The sequence below is a fragment of the Nycticebus coucang genome, chromosome 20, assembly GCF_027406575.1.
Source record: "Nycticebus coucang isolate mNycCou1 chromosome 20, mNycCou1.pri, whole genome shotgun sequence".
In the NCBI taxonomy this organism is placed as follows: domain Eukaryota; kingdom Metazoa; phylum Chordata; class Mammalia; order Primates; family Lorisidae; genus Nycticebus; species Nycticebus coucang.
In genome coordinates this window covers 11,801,089-11,818,470 of record NC_069799.1, presented here as the reverse complement: position 1 = coordinate 11,818,470, position 17,382 = coordinate 11,801,089, and the positions used below count along the sequence as shown (strand labels likewise).

General features: G+C 41.3%; 2 pseudogenes across 1 annotated transcript; both read left to right on the top strand.

Annotated features, from left to right (window-relative positions):
* The first annotated feature begins 3,274 nt into the window (after positions 1 to 3,274).
* On the top strand, positions 3,275 to 15,873 carry LOC128572443 (phosphoglycerate mutase 1-like; annotated as a pseudogene).
* A 239-nt stretch (positions 15,874 to 16,112) lies between these two features.
* On the top strand, positions 16,113 to 17,023 carry LOC128572690 (E3 ubiquitin-protein ligase Mdm2-like; annotated as a pseudogene). Its single transcript, XR_008376233.1, has one exon. The product of XR_008376233.1 is annotated as an E3 ubiquitin-protein ligase Mdm2-like (transcript).
* Positions 17,024 to 17,382: the final 359 nt, after the last annotated feature.

Sequence of the window (17,382 nt, the reverse complement as noted above, 5' to 3'; positions counted from 1 at the left end):
ATAGGTCACTATTTAGACTTCGCAAATTTCTATTCAAAAACAAGTTATGCCCCAAAGGTTGACACTGATATTTACTTTGAGAAACATGTGGTTCAGAAAAAGTGACTAACATATATGAAGTTTTTCTCCAAGGTGTTTTATGTTTTTGACCTCTGATATCAGTAATATGATTGTAACTATTTGTTTTCCTCCATTTTTTATGCCCATCATAACATGCACTCTGCCCTTCATACTCAGTCACACTTTTCCAGTCTTTTCTTAAGTGTAAATTTTCAAGACCATAACTCTCAAATATGTCCACTACCACTTTGGGGAATGGAGCTTCTATGCACTCCTTTGTCCACAGGCCTCGGGCGTAACAGGGAAGCATATCTGAAAGATATTAAATTATTTTAAAACTTCAATTACTACATTTTGGTGAAAATACTTAACAACTAAATACTTATACACAATTATACCAACCTGTGCACATCACTATGATGACTAAATCAACACTTGAGTCCTTTGTTTCTGCAGTGATATATGAACTTAAAAAAAAGTATATGCTAAAAGAAAACCAATTCGGTTTGCAATATCTCCCACAAGCACTAAGCCAAAAAGTCAAATTAATAGCTACATTAAGTTTGTTACCTTTCTGCAGCATAGAAGAATAAAATGAGAAAAATATCTTTAAATTTCATGTTTCTACCTCAGGAAATAAAAGCATGGGACATATGTTCAATAGTCTGTGTTTTTCTGGAGCTATATATAGATAGCTTATTGTTTCCCTTAACATAGAGTGCTGAAGGGAATAGAGAAATAGTTGAAATGACAGAATGGACAGAATGGGTACAATGAAAAAAGATGAATGCTTGTTACAGCAACACAGAGATGACATTAACAAAGACATCTGCCAAGGAAAAGATTAAATGCCTAAAAAAAATAACATAGGAATCCTTTTTAACTAAAAAATGCAGACAAACAGATTGCCTGCAGGTTGTAGAAACTCACAGAATATATAGTGTGGCTGAACATGAACAGATTTTTTTCTTTTTTTTTTCTTTCATTTTCTTTTTTAAAATTTTAATTTTTTTTTTTTTTTTTTGAGACAAGGTCTCAAGCTGTCGCCCTGGGTAGAGCACCATGGCATCATAGTTCACAGCAACCTCCAACTATTGGGTTCAAGCAATCTTCTTCCCTCAGTTTTTCTATTTTTAGTAGAGATGGGGGTCTCACTTCTGCTCAGACTGGTCTCAACCTCATGAGCTCAAGCTATCTATCCACCTCAGCCTCTCAGAGTGCTAGGATTATAGGTGTGAGCCACTGCGTCCATCAGCCAGATTTTTTTCTATACAACGTGTTCATAAAGAATAGGACAGGTAGGTGCCTTTTAAATTTTTTTTTGAATCCAGTGTCACTCTGTTTGCCCAGGCCAGAGAGCCATGGCACTGGCCCACCTCATACCAACCTCAAACTTTTAGGTTCAAATGATACTCCTGCTTCAGCCTCTCAACTAGCTGAGATTACAGGCACCTGCCATAAACTGGTCTAATTTTTCTATTTTTAGTAGAGATGAGGTCTTACTCTTGTTCAGGCTGGTCTAAAACTCCAGAGCTCAAGCAACCCTTTGGCCTTAGCCTTCTAGAGTGCTAGGATTACAGGAGTGAACCTCCACACCCAATCTAGGTAGAACTTTTTTTTTTTTTTTTTTTGAGAAAGTCTCACTATGTCACCCTCAGTAGAGTGCTGTAGTGTCACAACTCACAGCAACCTCAAACTCTTGGTCTTCCATGATTCTCTTGCCTTAGCCTCCCAAGTAGGTGGGACTACAGGGCGCTCGCCACAATGCCTGGCTATTTTTTCTTGCAGTTGTCATTGATATTTAGCTGGCGTAAGCTGCTTTTGAACCCACCAGCCTCACTGTATGTGGCTGGCACTGTAACTACTTTGCAGCGGGTGCCAAGCCTAGGTACCACTTTTTTGAATAACCGAAATCTGTATAAAAACTATGATATATCAGGTGGCACCTGTGGCTCAGTAAGTAGGGCACCGGCCACATATACCAAGGGTGGCAGGTTCAAATCTGGCCCCAGCCAAACTGCAATAAAAAATAGCTGGGTATTGTGGCAGGGGCCTGTAGTCCCAGCCACTCGGGAGGCTGAGGCAAGAACATTGCCTAAGCCCAGAAGTTGGAGGTGAGGTTGCTGTGAGCTGTGTGATGCCATGGCACTCTACCAAGGGCAATAAAGTGAGACTCTGTCTCTACAAAAAAACAAACAAAAAAACCCTACAATATATCAAAGAAACATTGCCCAACCTAAAGTTGAAAGTAAATACACAGGTGACACTACAGAAGTACACATCCTCATCATTCTGTTTGGCTCTGCACCCATAGCTCAGTGGCCAGAGCGCCAGCCACATACACCAGAGCAAGGGGGTTAGAACCCTGTACAGGTCTGCTAAACAACAATGACAACAACAACAACAAAAACAGTCGGGTGTTGTGGCAGGTGCCTGTAGTCCCAACTACTTGGGAGGCCGAATCAAGAGAATTGCTTAAGCCCAAAAGTTTGAGGTTGCTGTGAGCTATGACATGACAGCACCCTACGGAGGGCAGCTTAGTAAAAAAAAGGGGGCATGTATGAATTAATTTTACAACAGTAAAAATATTTATCTTAAAGATGGCCAAAAAGCTACATGAGTAACAATAACCACACAAAAGGACAGAAGGAACGCATCAACAAAATGTGATTACTAAAAAGGGATCAAAACTATAAAAACAAAGGATGTGATGAAAAGTAACTGAACAAAGACGCACGAGCGGAGGCTGACAACAGACTTGATGTACTAAAAAGGACAGCAATACTGATAATAGGTAATTTAATATTATAGACTCAGGAGACCAAATAGGAAAATAAACAGATAAAATGAAGAGAGTGTAGGGACACAATCACATAGTCCATTATACTGATAATGGCAGATACAGAATGAGAAGAGGAAAAAAGGGGGGGAGTATATGAATAATGACTCAGTATTTTAGTATTTTAGGGAGAAAATCGCACAAAGTATCATGAAGCTTAGCCAACTCTAACACAGAGACAATCACAGTAAAATACATTTTAATCAGAAAATGAAAAATTAGAGAATCTTCAAATCATAAATGAAAAGGTAATTGGTTGCATTTTATCCTCAGCCCACTATCATGGCTGCCTACAAGCTCATGCTGATCTACCCTGGCAAGAGCACCTAGAACCTGGAGAACTACTTTACCATCTGGTTTGAAGCCAGCCTGAGCATGGTAGGCCATGAGCTCTCAAAGTACAGTAGAGCAGGTACGGTAAGATTGGTGCCTGAGTTTGACACCTGCTTTGCCTCAGTGCAGAAGAGATCGATGTGGATCCTCTGGACAGCGCTGGATGCCACTGGCAGATGTGGCTTCCTGTAATGAGGACTTGGGTGTTTCAATGAGCAGAACTATGGGGGCTCATCCATATCAGCCTGCTGCCTAGGTGACTCTAGCCATCCAGTGGAAGGTGAAACCTACAAGGTGATGTACAAAAACAGATCTTGACCTGGGCCTCAGTAAGGCAGTAACTGTGGCTAAGCATGATCAGGCCCAGGTTAAGATCTAGAGGCACTCCTCTGATGCCTCTCTCTCCCCCCCATCCCTTCTACAGTAACATCAGTAAGGATCATAGTTACGCAGGTCTCCTTGAACACCAGCTACCTTCCTATCAGAGTCTAAAAGACACTATTGCAAGAAGTCTGCCCTTTTGGAATGAAGAAATAGTTCCCCAGATAAAAGAGGGGAAACAGGTATTGATTGCAGCCCATGGCAACAGCCTTTGGGCAACTGTCAAGCATCTGGAGGATCTGATTGAAGAGGCTATCAGGTAGGTATGAATTAGACAACAAGTTGAAGCTCATCAAGCTCTTGCAGTTCCTATGGGAGAATGAGACGGTAAAGCCATGGAAGGTGTGGCTGCCCAGGGCACGGTAAAGAACACAGGCCAAGGAACATCCTGGCACCTTCCCATTCCTCTGCACTGTCTCCACACAAGTTACACTGACCACATCTGGTAGCTGCAGATGGGGAAGAGTGGCTCCGATTTTTATCTTGGTCACCTTTTCTCCTGAACTCACTCCCTTCACACATTCTGGTCAGGATAGCAACTCTGGGGCATGGGTTCTCAGTCCAAGCCAGGGAAGACTCCTCTTATCCAAGAGTTGAGAAGCAGCGACTTGGGTTTTTCCCAGTGCTGTGTTTACTAGGGACCTGCTTAGCCTTGGCCTGATCAGTGACAAGAAGCAAGGGAGGCTTTGTGCTCTGGGAGCCAGCACTGTACTCATCCGCATCAGGCCACTGCCTGGGTGACTGTAGCCATTCCAGGGGAAGATGTAACCTACAAGGTGATGTACAAAAACAGTTGTTTATTCCCTGATACCATAGGAGCTGGCTCCTGAAGATTTGGATCAATCTTTTGCTCAGGTGTATGTGGCTGGTGCCATAGGTGCTTAGCCAGAATCAATCTTGAATTAAGTTTGTGCTGCATTTACTTTTATAAACAAAAAAGTAAGAAATATAAAAATGATACAAAATAAACACTGTTGTTTCTAATGGCAGTTGAAATAGTCCCACATATGGTCATCAGAAGATAAGTCCTTCTGATGTCACTCTAATACAGGACAAACTCCTTGATTTCTATGGAACAGGAGTACATCTTGTATATCTTAGAATCCTTCCTGGGCCTACTTTTATGACAGTAAAATGCCTCTTAATCATGTTCCGATGTGTCTTTCACTTTCTGATTTCTGAATCATGGTCTTACCATGTGGGTTCAGTACTCATTTGAAGCATAACTGTACTAATTTTTGTTCCAGATCAGTATAATAAAGTAGTAATGTGCAAAAAAAAAATAAAAATAAAAAAAGTGACTTGCATGTATACACATGCTTCTGTAAGATCAACTGATATTTCAGCAAAAAATCGTGCAGGCTATAAAGGTATACGATGATACATTCAACGTGCTGAGAAAATAATAGTTGTCAACCAAGATAACTACTCTGCCAAAAATGCCCTGTCCTTTACAATGAATTAGAAATGAAGAATATTTGCACAGGGCATCTGTTGAAAGAGAGACACAAAGAGAGAAAAGAAAAAAAAAGAATTTCTCAGATCAACAAACATTTACTGAATTCATGTCCATTATCCCTACAAGAAATGCTAAAGGGAGTCAGTTCCTCATACTGAAACGCATTAGGATGGTAGATAGCACCAAAAATCATGTAAAAATATCAAAGTCTCTGGTAAGAAAGTTTTATGTGTTAGTATAATAATGATGGCGCAAAGAATGCTCTTAGTTCTAATATAAAATTTTAAAAGACAAATGCTCATAACTATAAATCTTAATAGAGACATGATACATGTGCAGGACGACATTTTTCAGACATTAGCAAAATACAATGGGGCATATACGGAGGCAGAGTTTTTGTATGCAATAAAAGCTATCAACTTAGAATTCATGTATGTATTTTCAACTTTATGCAGTATGTATTGTAATCCCAATAAAAATATCTATAGTGGCTTGGTATGGTGGCTAATGCCTGAAACCCTAGCACTCGGTCAGGCCAGAGCAGAAGGTGGCTTGAAGTCAGGAGTTCGAGAGGAGCCAGAGTAACAATAAGATCCTATCATAACTGAAGATTTAAAAAATGGGTGAACAGTGTGTCTCATGCTTATAATCCTAGCACTCTGGAAGGCCAAGGTGGATGGACTGCTTGAGCTTAGGAGTTTGACACCAGCCTGAACACAGTGAAACCCCCCATCACTACTAAAAATTGAAAAAACTTAACTGGAGGCCAGGTGCACAAGTTGATGCCTATAATCTTAGTACTCTCCGAAGCTGAAGCAGGTGGATTGCCTAATCTCAGGAGTTCAAGATCAGCCTGAGCAAGAGCAAGACCGCCTCTCTATTAAAAGAAAAAAACAACAAAACTAGCCCAGTGTTGTGGTGGGCACCTATATTCTCAAGCTACTTGGGAGATTGAGGTAAGAGGATCACTCAAAACCAGGAGGTTGAGGTTGCTGTTAGCTAAGATGGCATGGCACTGGGCGGCATCCAAAGACCAGGGGGTAGGGCGACAGCCACAAACACTGAGGCTGCTGGGTTCGAACCTGGCTCGGGCCAGCTACAACAACGACAACTGCAACAACAACAATTAAAAATAGCCAGGCGTTGTGGCGGGCACCTGTAGTCCCAGCTACTTGGGAGGCTGAGGCAAGAGAATTGCGAAAGTCCAAGAGTTTGAGGTTGCTGTGAGCTGTGAGGCCACGGCACTCTACCCAGGGCGACACCTTGAGATTATATCTCTAGGGAAAAAAAAAAAAAAGATGCCATGGTACTCAACCCAGGGGCAGCAAAGTAGGACCCCTGTCTCAATGAAATAAATAAATAAAAATAAAAAATTGAAAGAAAAAACTAGTAGGGCATGGTGGCACAAGCCTGTTACAACAGCTACTCAGGAGTCTGAGACAAGATGATTCTTTGAGCCTAAGATTTTGCCATTGCTATAAGCTACAATGACGCCATAGCACTCTAGCCAGGGCAACAGAGCGAGACTCAGTCTCAAACAAAATTGTTTGCTTTCTTTTCTTAAGATAAAAATAATTAGATAGGCATGCTGATGTGCACTGTATTCCCAGCTACTAGGAAGGCTCATGCAGAAGGATCACTTGAGTCCAGGAATTAAAAGTTGTGACCATGATCATTCCACTGCACTCTGGCTAAGGCAACAGAGTGATACTCTGTCTCAAAAAAATACCTATAGCAAATAGATTAAAAAAGGAAATTTAATTAAATCTAAACATAGCAATACAAACAACAACAATACAAAAAGGAAGACAGAGCAAAACAGAAACAAAATTGTTAAAAGAATAAAAAATGGGTGGCGCCTGTGGCTCAGTGAGTAGGGTGTCCACCCCATATACTGAGGGTGGCTGGCTCTAACTCAGCCCTGGTCAAACTGCAACAAAAAAATAGCTGGTTGTTCTGGCAGGTAGGTGCCTGTAGTCCCAGCAACTCGGGAGGCTGAGGCAAGAGAATCGCCTAAGCCCCGGAGTTGGAAGTTCCTGTGAGGTGTGTGACACCACAGCACCCTGCTCAGGGCGATAAAATGAGACTCTGTCTCAAAAAAAAAAAAAAAAAAAAAGGAACAATAAAAAATAAACGTGTTCCATTGCAGTGATCACTGTATATATAAATACAAAATCAAATAAAAGATATAAATTACCTTAAAAAAAACCCTCAAAGGGCGGTGCCTGTGGCTCAGTCGGTAAGACGCAGGCCCCATATACCGAGGGTGACGGGTTCAAACCCGGCCCCGGCCAAACTGCAACCAAAAAATAGCCGGGCGTTATGGTGGGCGCCTGTAGTCCCAGCTACTCGGGAGGCTGAGGCAAGAGAATCGCTTAAGCCCAGGAGTTGGAGGTTGCTGTGAGCTGTGTGAGGCCACGGCACTCTACCGAGGGCCATAAAGTGAGACTCTGTCTCTACAAAAAAAAAAAAAAAAAAAACCCTCAAAATAAGATCCACTTGCATATTCTACAAAAACACACTCTTATGTCTAAGGACACATGGGCTGTAAAGGGAAGAATGGATTAAAGCTACTGAATGAAAAGTCAAATACCATCACAGACAAAATACATGTTACATCAACAATGGTCACAAGTGACACTTAGAAAGCTATCAACTTAGAATAGATTGTTATATATATTTTTAAATTTATGCAATAGGTATTGTAATCACAATCAAAATACCCAAAGTGGCTTGGTATGGTGGCTAATTCCTGAAATCCTAGCACTCTGTCAGGCCAGAGAGGGAGGTAGCTTGAAGCCAGGAGTTGGAGAGGAGCCTAAATAATGACAACATTCTATCACAACTGAAGATTAAAAAAATGGGTGGACATGGTAGCTCATGCTTATAGTTATATGAACATGTATTGTAAGTGACACTTGTGACCGTTGTTGATGTAACATGTATTTTTTCACCACCCACGGTGGCTCATGCCTATGATCTCAGTGACTAGGAAGGCTGAGATGGGAAGAAAACTTGAGGCTAAAAGCCTGAGGAAACTATTTATTTTTTTTTGAGACAGAGTCACAGTGTGTCACCTACAGTAGAATGCGGTGGTGTCATAGCTCACAGCAACCTCAAACTCTTGAGCTTAAGCGATTATCTTGCCTCAGACTCCCAAGTAGCTGGGACTACAGATGACTACCACAACACCCAGCTATTTTTTGGTTGGAACTGTCATTGCTGCTGAGCAGGCCCAGGCCAGGCTTAACCCCACCCACCTCGGTGTATGTGGCTGGTGCCCTACTCACTGAGCTACAGCCACTGAGCTGAAAAACACTATTTCTAAACAAACTAAAAAAAAAAATATTTGCTAGGTCTGGTGGAACATGCTTATAGTCTCAGCCTCTTAAAAGAATGTGAAAGAATTGCTTGAAACTGGCAATTAGAGGCTGACAAAAGCTGTGATCCTGATACTGCACACCAGACTGAGTGACAGACTGAGACTCAGTCAAACATAGTGTATCAAATTACAAAAAGAGGATTATCTAATTAATGTGGTCCACTGGCCAGGATGTTTTCACAAGTAGCAACATATATACATGTAACATCAGAACTTCCAAATATATGAAATACTCTTGTCTTATACGTGTGATAAAAAAGATAATGTCCAGGTTCAGTGCCTGTAGCTCAGTGGCTAGGGCACCCAGCCACATACACCAGAGCTGGCAGGTTCGAACCCAGCCTGGGAATGCCTAACAACAATGACAGCTACAATCAAAAAACAAAAAAAATAGCCGGTTGTTGTGGCAGACCCCTGTAGTCCCAGCTATTTGGGAGGCTGAGGCAAGAGAATTGCTTAAGCCTAAGAGTTTGAGGTTTCTGTAAGCTGTAAGGTCATGGCACTGTACCATGGGGGACATAGTGACACTCTGTCTCAAAAAAAATTTAAAAAGTTAATGTCCATAACATATACAAAAGGACTCAAAAATTGAACTCCAAAGATCAAAAAACATATAACTAATTTAAAAATGCATGAAAGACAGGGCGTGGAAAGAAGAAAGGATTTTTTTTTGTAGTTTTGGCCAGGGCCAGGTTCGAACCCGCCACCCCAGGTATATGGAGCCAGCGCCCTACTCCTTGAGCCACAGCCACCGCCCAGAAGAAAGGATTTCAAAGGACTCCTTCATCTCCTTAAAAGAAATACAGGGAACGTGCTCACATGCATAGATCACCAGTGTTATAGGCTACACACAACTGGTAACTGAGAAAAGCACCACACCAAGGACCTCTAGAAATGAGGCACTGTACGGAACCTAGACCACCAGCAAAGGACCCAAGTAAAGCCAGAGGTTCTGACTCAACATATGCTACAGACACACCTGTACTTGTAAATCAAATAAAAAGCCTTATCTAAACAAAAGAAAATGTAAGCAACAGCTGGCCCAGATGACAAGAAATTAGTCAAAGAACTCCAGAAATAGGAAAATAAGAACGACAGAACATTCCCCAAAGATGGAACACCATCTTTCTGGCAATAGATATCAACCAAATGAAAACACTGAAATGACAAAAAGGTCCAAGTATGAGCTGTAAGGAAGCTAAACAAAATCCAAGAATAAATGGAAAACCAACTCAAACAAACCAGAAAACAATTCAGGAAATGAATTGTCGACAGATGTCGACATATTAAAAAAATACAAATACAATTCTGGAAGGAAAAGCATTTAACAAAAACAATGAAAAGTTTATACAATAGACTATCACAGACAGAAGAATCTCGGAACTTGACAACCCTTACAAATTAACACAATCAAAAATAATAAACGGGAGCCGGGTGTAATCCTAGGACTTTGGGAGACCAAGGTAGGGGAATTACTTAAGCTTAGGAGTTTGAGAACAGCCGAAGTAAGAACAAGACCCCGTCTCTAATAATAGAAAAACTAGCTGGGCAATGTGGCAGGTGCCTGTAGCTACTTGGGAAGCTGAGGCAAGAAGACTGCTCAAGCCAAGAGTTTGAGGTTGCTCTGAGCTTTGATGACATGGCACTCCATCCAGGGCAATAGAGTGAGACTCTGTTTAAAAAGAAAAGACAAAGAAGAGAGGAATAAGAGGGCTAATAAAGGCTGTGAGAAATATGGGCTTATGTAACACGGCTAAAGGTAACAATCACAGACATCACTGTGGGTGAAGAACATGCTCCAGGCCCAGACAATAAAAATGAGGCAGTAATTGAGGAAAACGTCCCCGGTCTAGCCAGAGATTTAGACATCCAAGAACAAAAAGCTCAACAAACACCCAGAATTAAAAGAAAAGGAATTAAAGTAGAAATCCACACCAATGGGAACACACAATTTGTTTTTTTGAGACAGAGTCTTACTTTGTCACCCTTGGTAGGGTGTCATGGTGTCATTAACTCATAAAGCCTCAAAATCTTGGGCCCAAGCAATGCTCTTGCCTCAGCTGCCCAAGTAGCTAGGATTACAGGCACCTGCCAAAACGCCCGGCTATTTTTAGAGGTGGGGTCTCACTCTGGCTCAGGCTGGTCTCCAGCCTGTGAGCTCAGGCAATCCGCCCGCCTCGGCCTCCCAGAGTGCTATAATTACAGGCATGAGCCACCTGGATGACCCAGAAACACACAATTCTACACAAAGTCAAAGAAATTAAACAATCTGCTGCTGAATGATTATTGGATCAATGATGAAATTAAGATGAAAATGTAAAAGATTACTTGAACCTCTCTTTAGCTATCAAGACGCCCCATAAGCTATCAAAATTTATAGGATATAGCAAAAGCAGCCTCCAGAGGAAAATATATACTCTTCAACGTGTACATCAAAAACACAGGAGGATCATAACAAAAATCTAATGACACATCTTAAGGAACTAGAGAAGGAAGAGCAGACCAGACCCAAAGCCTGCAGAAGAAAAGAAATAACACGGTCAAAGCAGAACCACATGGAATTGAAAACCAATTGACACGGATCAAAAAACCAAAACACGGTTATTTGAGAAGATAAACAAAATTGACAGATCTACTGCTACATTAAACAGGAACAGAAGGAAAAGGACCCAAATAAATGCAATCAGAAATAAAAAAGGACGCAATCAGGCTGGGCCCAGTGGCTCATGCCTAGAATCCCAGCACTGTGGGATGCGAAGGCAGGTGGATCAGGAGTTCAGAAGTTCAAGATCAGCCTGAGCAAGAGGGAGACCTTGTCTCTTTAAAAATAGGAAAAAGACGGGCGGCGCCTGTGGTTCAGTGGGTATGGTGCCGGCCCCATATACTGAAAGTGGGGGTTCAAACTTGGCCCTGGCCAAACTGCAATAACAAAAACAAAAATTGCTGGGCGTTGTGGCAGGTGCCTGTAGTCCCAGCTACTCGGGAGGCTGAGGCAAGAGAATCACCAAAGCACAGGAGTTGGAGGTTGCTATGAGCTGTGATGCCACTGCACTCTACCAACGGCAATGGAATGAGACTCTGTATCTACAAAAAAAGAAAAAAAATATGCATTTTGGTGGGAATTTATAATCCCAGCTATTTGGAAGGCTGAGGCAAGAGGAACTCTTGAGCCCAAGAGTTTGAGACTGCTGTGAGCTATGACACCAGAGCACTCTGCCTAGCGTGACAGAGACATTGTCTCAAAATTTTGAAAAAGTATGAAAGCCATCTATGACAAACACACAGTCAAAATCGTACTGAATGAAGAAAGTTGAAAGCACGTCCACTAAAAACTGCAACAAGACAAGGATGCCCACTGACATCACTCACACTTAACATACTGGTAGAAGTCTTAGCCACAGCATACAAACAAGAGAAAAAAGTGAAGGTAGGCAGGTAGCTGTAGCTCGTGCTTGTAATTCTCCATTCTGGGAGGCTGAAGCAGGTAATCAGGCATTCTAGGCCAGCCTAAATAAAAAAAGCAAACCTCCATTTACCAAAAATAGAAAAACTAGCTGGGTGTTATGGCAGGCGCCTGCTTTCCAGCTACCTGGGAGGCTGAGGCAAGAGAATCACTTGAGTCCACGACTTTGAGTTTGCGGTCAGCTGTGACGCCACCACACTCTACTAAGGGCGGCAATGTGAGACTCTGTCTCAAAAAACAAACAAACAAACAAACAAACAAAAAAAAAAAACCCCAAAACGAAAGTAAGGAAAAGAGGGAAAAAAAAGCTTTACAAATCAAAAAAGAGGTCATCAAATTATCACTTTTTGACAATATGATCTTATAACTAGAAACTCTAAGGATTCTGCCAATAGATTCCAGAAATTGACAAATAAATTCAGCAAAGTCTCATGTTACAAAATCAATGAATACAAATCACTAGCATTGCAATACACCAGCAACAGTCAAGCTGGGAATCAAATCAAAGACTCAATACCATACATAATTGCTACAAAGAAAACAAAATATCTAGAAATATACTTAACCAAAGAGGTAAAACATCTCTAAAAAGAGAACTACAAAACTATGGAAAAAGAAATCACAGATGCAAAAAATAGAAAAACATATCATGTTCATGGAATGGCAGAATCAACACTGTTATAATCCATACTATCCAACATGATTTAAACATGGAATGCTATCCTCATCAAAGAACCACAGTCGTTTTTCACAGATCTAGAAAAACTAATTCTACACTTCATTTGAAACCAGAAAAGAGTGTGAACAGACAAAATAATTTTATCCACGAAGAACAAAACTGGAGGCATCACACTACCAAACTTTATACTACAACTCAACAGTAACCAAAACAGCACAGAAACACTTAAGCTCAATGGAACAGAACACAAACTTGAGTTGTAAGACCATCCACATACGGCCAAATGATCTCTAACAAAGTAGACACAGTATACACTGGGGGAAGAATTCCTATTGAGTACATGGTGCTGGGAAAATTGAACAGCCCCATGCAGAAAAGTAAACCAAGATCTGTACATTACACCACTCACAAAAATTAACTCAAAATGCATAAAAGACTTAAACATAAGGAATGAAACCACAGAATCATGGAAAATGTTGGAAAATCATGGAAAAATGTTAGATGTCAGCCTAAGCAAGGAATTTATGAACCCTCCTCCCTCAATGCAATCACAGCAACAACAAAACAATCATGATTTGATTAAATTAAAGGGCTGCTGCACAAAGAAGTGATCAATAGAGTAAATAAACAACCTACAGAATGGGAGAGAATATTCACAAGCCATATATACACCGGGTAAAAAGCTAACAACGAGAATCTGAACCAAACAAACAAAAAAATCTCACCAAAAAGTAAACAAAAGACATGAATAATGGCTTCTCAAAGGAACATATAAACATATAAAATGCTCACTATCACTATCTATCAGGAAATGTAAGTTAAAACCACAATGAGATACCACCTACTCCTGTTAGAATGGCTTTTATTAAACGGTCCAAAAACAATAGACGCTGGTACAAATGCAGAGAGAGAGGAATGCTTATTAAATCCTGTTCATGCCACTGCAAATTAGTACAGCCCTTCTGGAAAATGGTACAAAGAACTCAAAGAAGTATGAAAAAGGCAGACGTACCACTTAATTTAGCAATTCCACAACTGGGTATCTATCTAAGCTAAAAAAGTCATTTTATCAAATAGACAACAGCACTGTAATGTTTTACTGTGCACAATTTACAATTACAAAGATGTGCAATCAACCCAAATGTTCGTCAGTTCATCAGTGAATTAACCAAATGTGGCACATTGTATGCCATGGAATACTCCTCCCCCAGGAAGAATGATGACTTAGTGCCTTCGGCAACAATTCCATGGAAGTGGAGACCATTATCCTAAGTGAATTAATTAAGTAAATTAATTCCATGGAAGTGGAGATCATTATCCTAAGTGATGTAGAGAATGGAAAAACAAACACCACATTGTACTCACTATCAAATCAAAACTCTCCAATGAGAATCCTTGCGCATAGAGGGGAGTCAAACCCAAAGGAAATCAATCTGGGGGACGGGCAGGAGGAGAAAGGCAAGAACCTACCTAACAAGTACAGTGAACACCATATGGATGACAGGCACACTTGTAACCACAATTCGAGCATTATAAACGTGATCCATGTAACCAAAATTATTTGTACCCGTTTAGTATATATTTTGAAATATTTTTAAAAAGCATGAAAAAGCTCAACAGGCGTTTCCCAAAATAAGACATAGAGATTACAAATAGGTATGTGAAAAGTTCCTCCATATTACTAATCCTCAAGGAAATGTTAAGTCCAAATGACAATGCGTATCAGTTAAAATGGCCATAATCAAAAGAACAAAAAAATCAAGTTGATGAGAAAGTGAAGAATAGGAAATAGTTATGCTCTGTTAGTGGGGCTATAAATTACTGCAGTATAGAGTTTCCACCCAAAATTAAACATATAACTACTTTAAATGTAGCAAATTCACTAGTAGGTATATACACAAAGGAAAGAAAATCAGTATGTCAGAAAAATAGGTAAGATGGGCACAATGGCTCACGCCTGCAATCCTAGCACTCTTGGAGGCCAAGGCAGGTGGATTGCCTAAGCTCACAGGTTTGAGACCAGTCTGAGCAAGTGCAAGATCCCATCTCTAAAAAATAGCTGGGTGTTGTGACGGGTGCCCTGTGGTCCCAGTGACTCAGGAGGCTGAAACAAGACAATCACCTGAGCCCAAGAGTTTGAGGTTGCTGTGAGCTATGACATCACAGCACTGGACTGAGGGTGACAAAGTGAAACTCTATTTCAAAAAAAAGAAAAAATCTAAATTCCGATGTTTACCATGGTAACATTTACAATATCAAAGATATGAAATCCATCCAAGTGCACAACAAAAGATAAATGGTTCTGGATCATGTGTTATATAGAGAATGAAACGCTATTCAGCCATAAAAAAAAAAATATACTCCAATCATTTACAAGGCATGAATGGACATAGAGGATAGTATGTCAAGTAAAATAAGACAGAACAGAAAAATAACCATGGCAAAATCTTATTCATATGTGGAATCTGGAAATATTTTAAAAGACAGTTGATATAATAAAAGCTGAAAACAGAATGGTCACCAGAAACTGATGGAGGAGATGGGAACAGAAGAGGTTGGTTAACAAGTACAGTTACAATTAGAAAAGAGGACCAGCTTGACCACGGTGGCCCACGCCTATACTCCCAACCTATGGTAGACTGAGGCAGGAGGATCCCTTGACCTCAGGAGTTGGAGATCAGCCTGAGCAACTGTACAGAGCTCACCTGTACTAAAAATATAAAAAAAAAACGGTGTTGGCTAGGCGCCTGTAAGGCTTACAGCGCCAGCCACATACACCAAGGCTACTGGGTTCCAACCCAGCCCAGGCCTGCTAAACAACAACAACAACTGTAACAAAAAAATAGCTGGGCGATGTGGTGGGCGACTGTGGTCTCAGCTACTTGGGAGGCTGAGGCAAGACAATCGCTTAATCCCAAGAGTTTGAGGTTGTTATGAGCCTCAAACTGTTGATGCCATGGCAGTCTACCCAGGCACCTCTCTCTACATAGTGAGACTCTGTCTCAAAAAAATAAATGAATAAATAAATAAATACGCTGGTGTTGTCATGAGTGCCTGTGGTCTCAGCTACTTAGCAAGATGAGGAAGGAGGATTGCTTGAACCCAGAAGTTTGAGATAGCTGTGGCTGACACTCTAGCCTGGGAAACAGTGTGATACTGTCTTGAAAAAAAGAGCGTGAGCAAAAGGGCGCGGATGGGCCACATCCCTCTGGACGGCAGGGGGCGCGCGCCGCGGGGCCTTGGCGAGCTCGTGTGGGGTCGGGGCGAGCCTGTGTGACTGGAAGGAAGATGGAGCCAGATGCCGAAACGGAGGGGCCGCCCTGACCCTACTTACCCAGGTCCTGCAGCCGGAAGCCCCCTTCCTCCCAGGACTAGTGTGTTCCGGCTTCCCTGCGGGCTGGGGCCCAAGAGTGGAATGGTTGCCTAGGCCCAGGGCCTCGCAGGTGAAGGGAACTGGGAAGCCTCGAGGGACCCTCCCCCACGATAACTCCGGGTGTGAAAACCTCTGTAAGGCAAATGTGCAATACCAGCATGTCTGTATCTACTGATGTAACCACCTCACAGATTCCAGCTTCGGAACAGGAGACCCTGGTTAGACCAAAACCATTGCTTTTGAAGTTGTTAAAGTCTGTTGGTGCATAAAAAGACACTTATACAAAGAAAGCGTTATATTTCATCTTGGCCAGTATATTATGACGAAACGATTATATGATGAAAAGCAACAACACATTGTATATTGTTCAAATGATCTTCTAGGAGATTTGTTTGGAGTGCCAAGCTTCTCTGTGAAAGAGCACAGGAAAATATATACAACGATCTACAAAAACTTGGTAGTAGTCAATCAGCAGGAATTATCAGACTCAGGTATATCTGTGAGTGAGATCAAATGTCACCTTGAAGATGGGAGTGATCAAAAGGATCCTGTGCCAGAGCTACAGGAAGAGAAACCTTCCTCTTCAAATTTGATTTCTAGACCATCTACCTCATTCTAGAAGGAGAGCCATCAGTGAGACAGAAGAAAATTCAGACGAATTGTCTGGAGAAGGACAGAGAAAATGTCACAGATCTGATAGTATTTCCCTTTCCTTTGATGAAAGCCTGGCTCTCTGTGTGATCAGGGAAATCTGCTGTGAAAGAAGCAGCCCGAGTGAGTCTCCAGGGACACTGTCACACCCGGATCTTGATGCTGGTGTAAGTGAACATTCAGATGACTGGTTGGATCAGGATTCAGTTTCAGATCGGTTTAGCGTAGAATTTGAAGTTGAATCTCTTGATTCGGAAGATTACAGTCTTAGTGAAGAAGGACAAGAACTCTCAGATGAAGATGATGAGGTGTATGGAGTTACTGTGTATCAAGCAGAGGAGAGTAATACAGATTCATTTGAATAAGATCTTGAAATTTCTTTAGCTGACTATTGGAAATGTACTTCATGCAATGAAATGAATCCTCCCCTTCTACCACATTGCAGGTATTGCAACCTTCGTGAGAACTGGCTTCCTGAAGGTAAAGGAAAAGATAGAGGGACTATCTCTGAGAAAGCCAAACTAGAAAACTCAACACAAGCAGAAGAGGGCTTTGATGTTCCGGATTGTAAAAAAACTACAGGGAGTGATTATAAAGAGTCATCTGTGGAGGAAAAGATGACAAAATCACGCAGGCCTCACAGTCACAAGACAGTGACTGTGAGGACTGTTCTCAGCCATCAACTTCTAATAGCATTATTTACAGCAGCCAAGAAGATGTCAAGGAGTTTGAGAGGGAAGAAACACAAGACAAAGAAGAAAG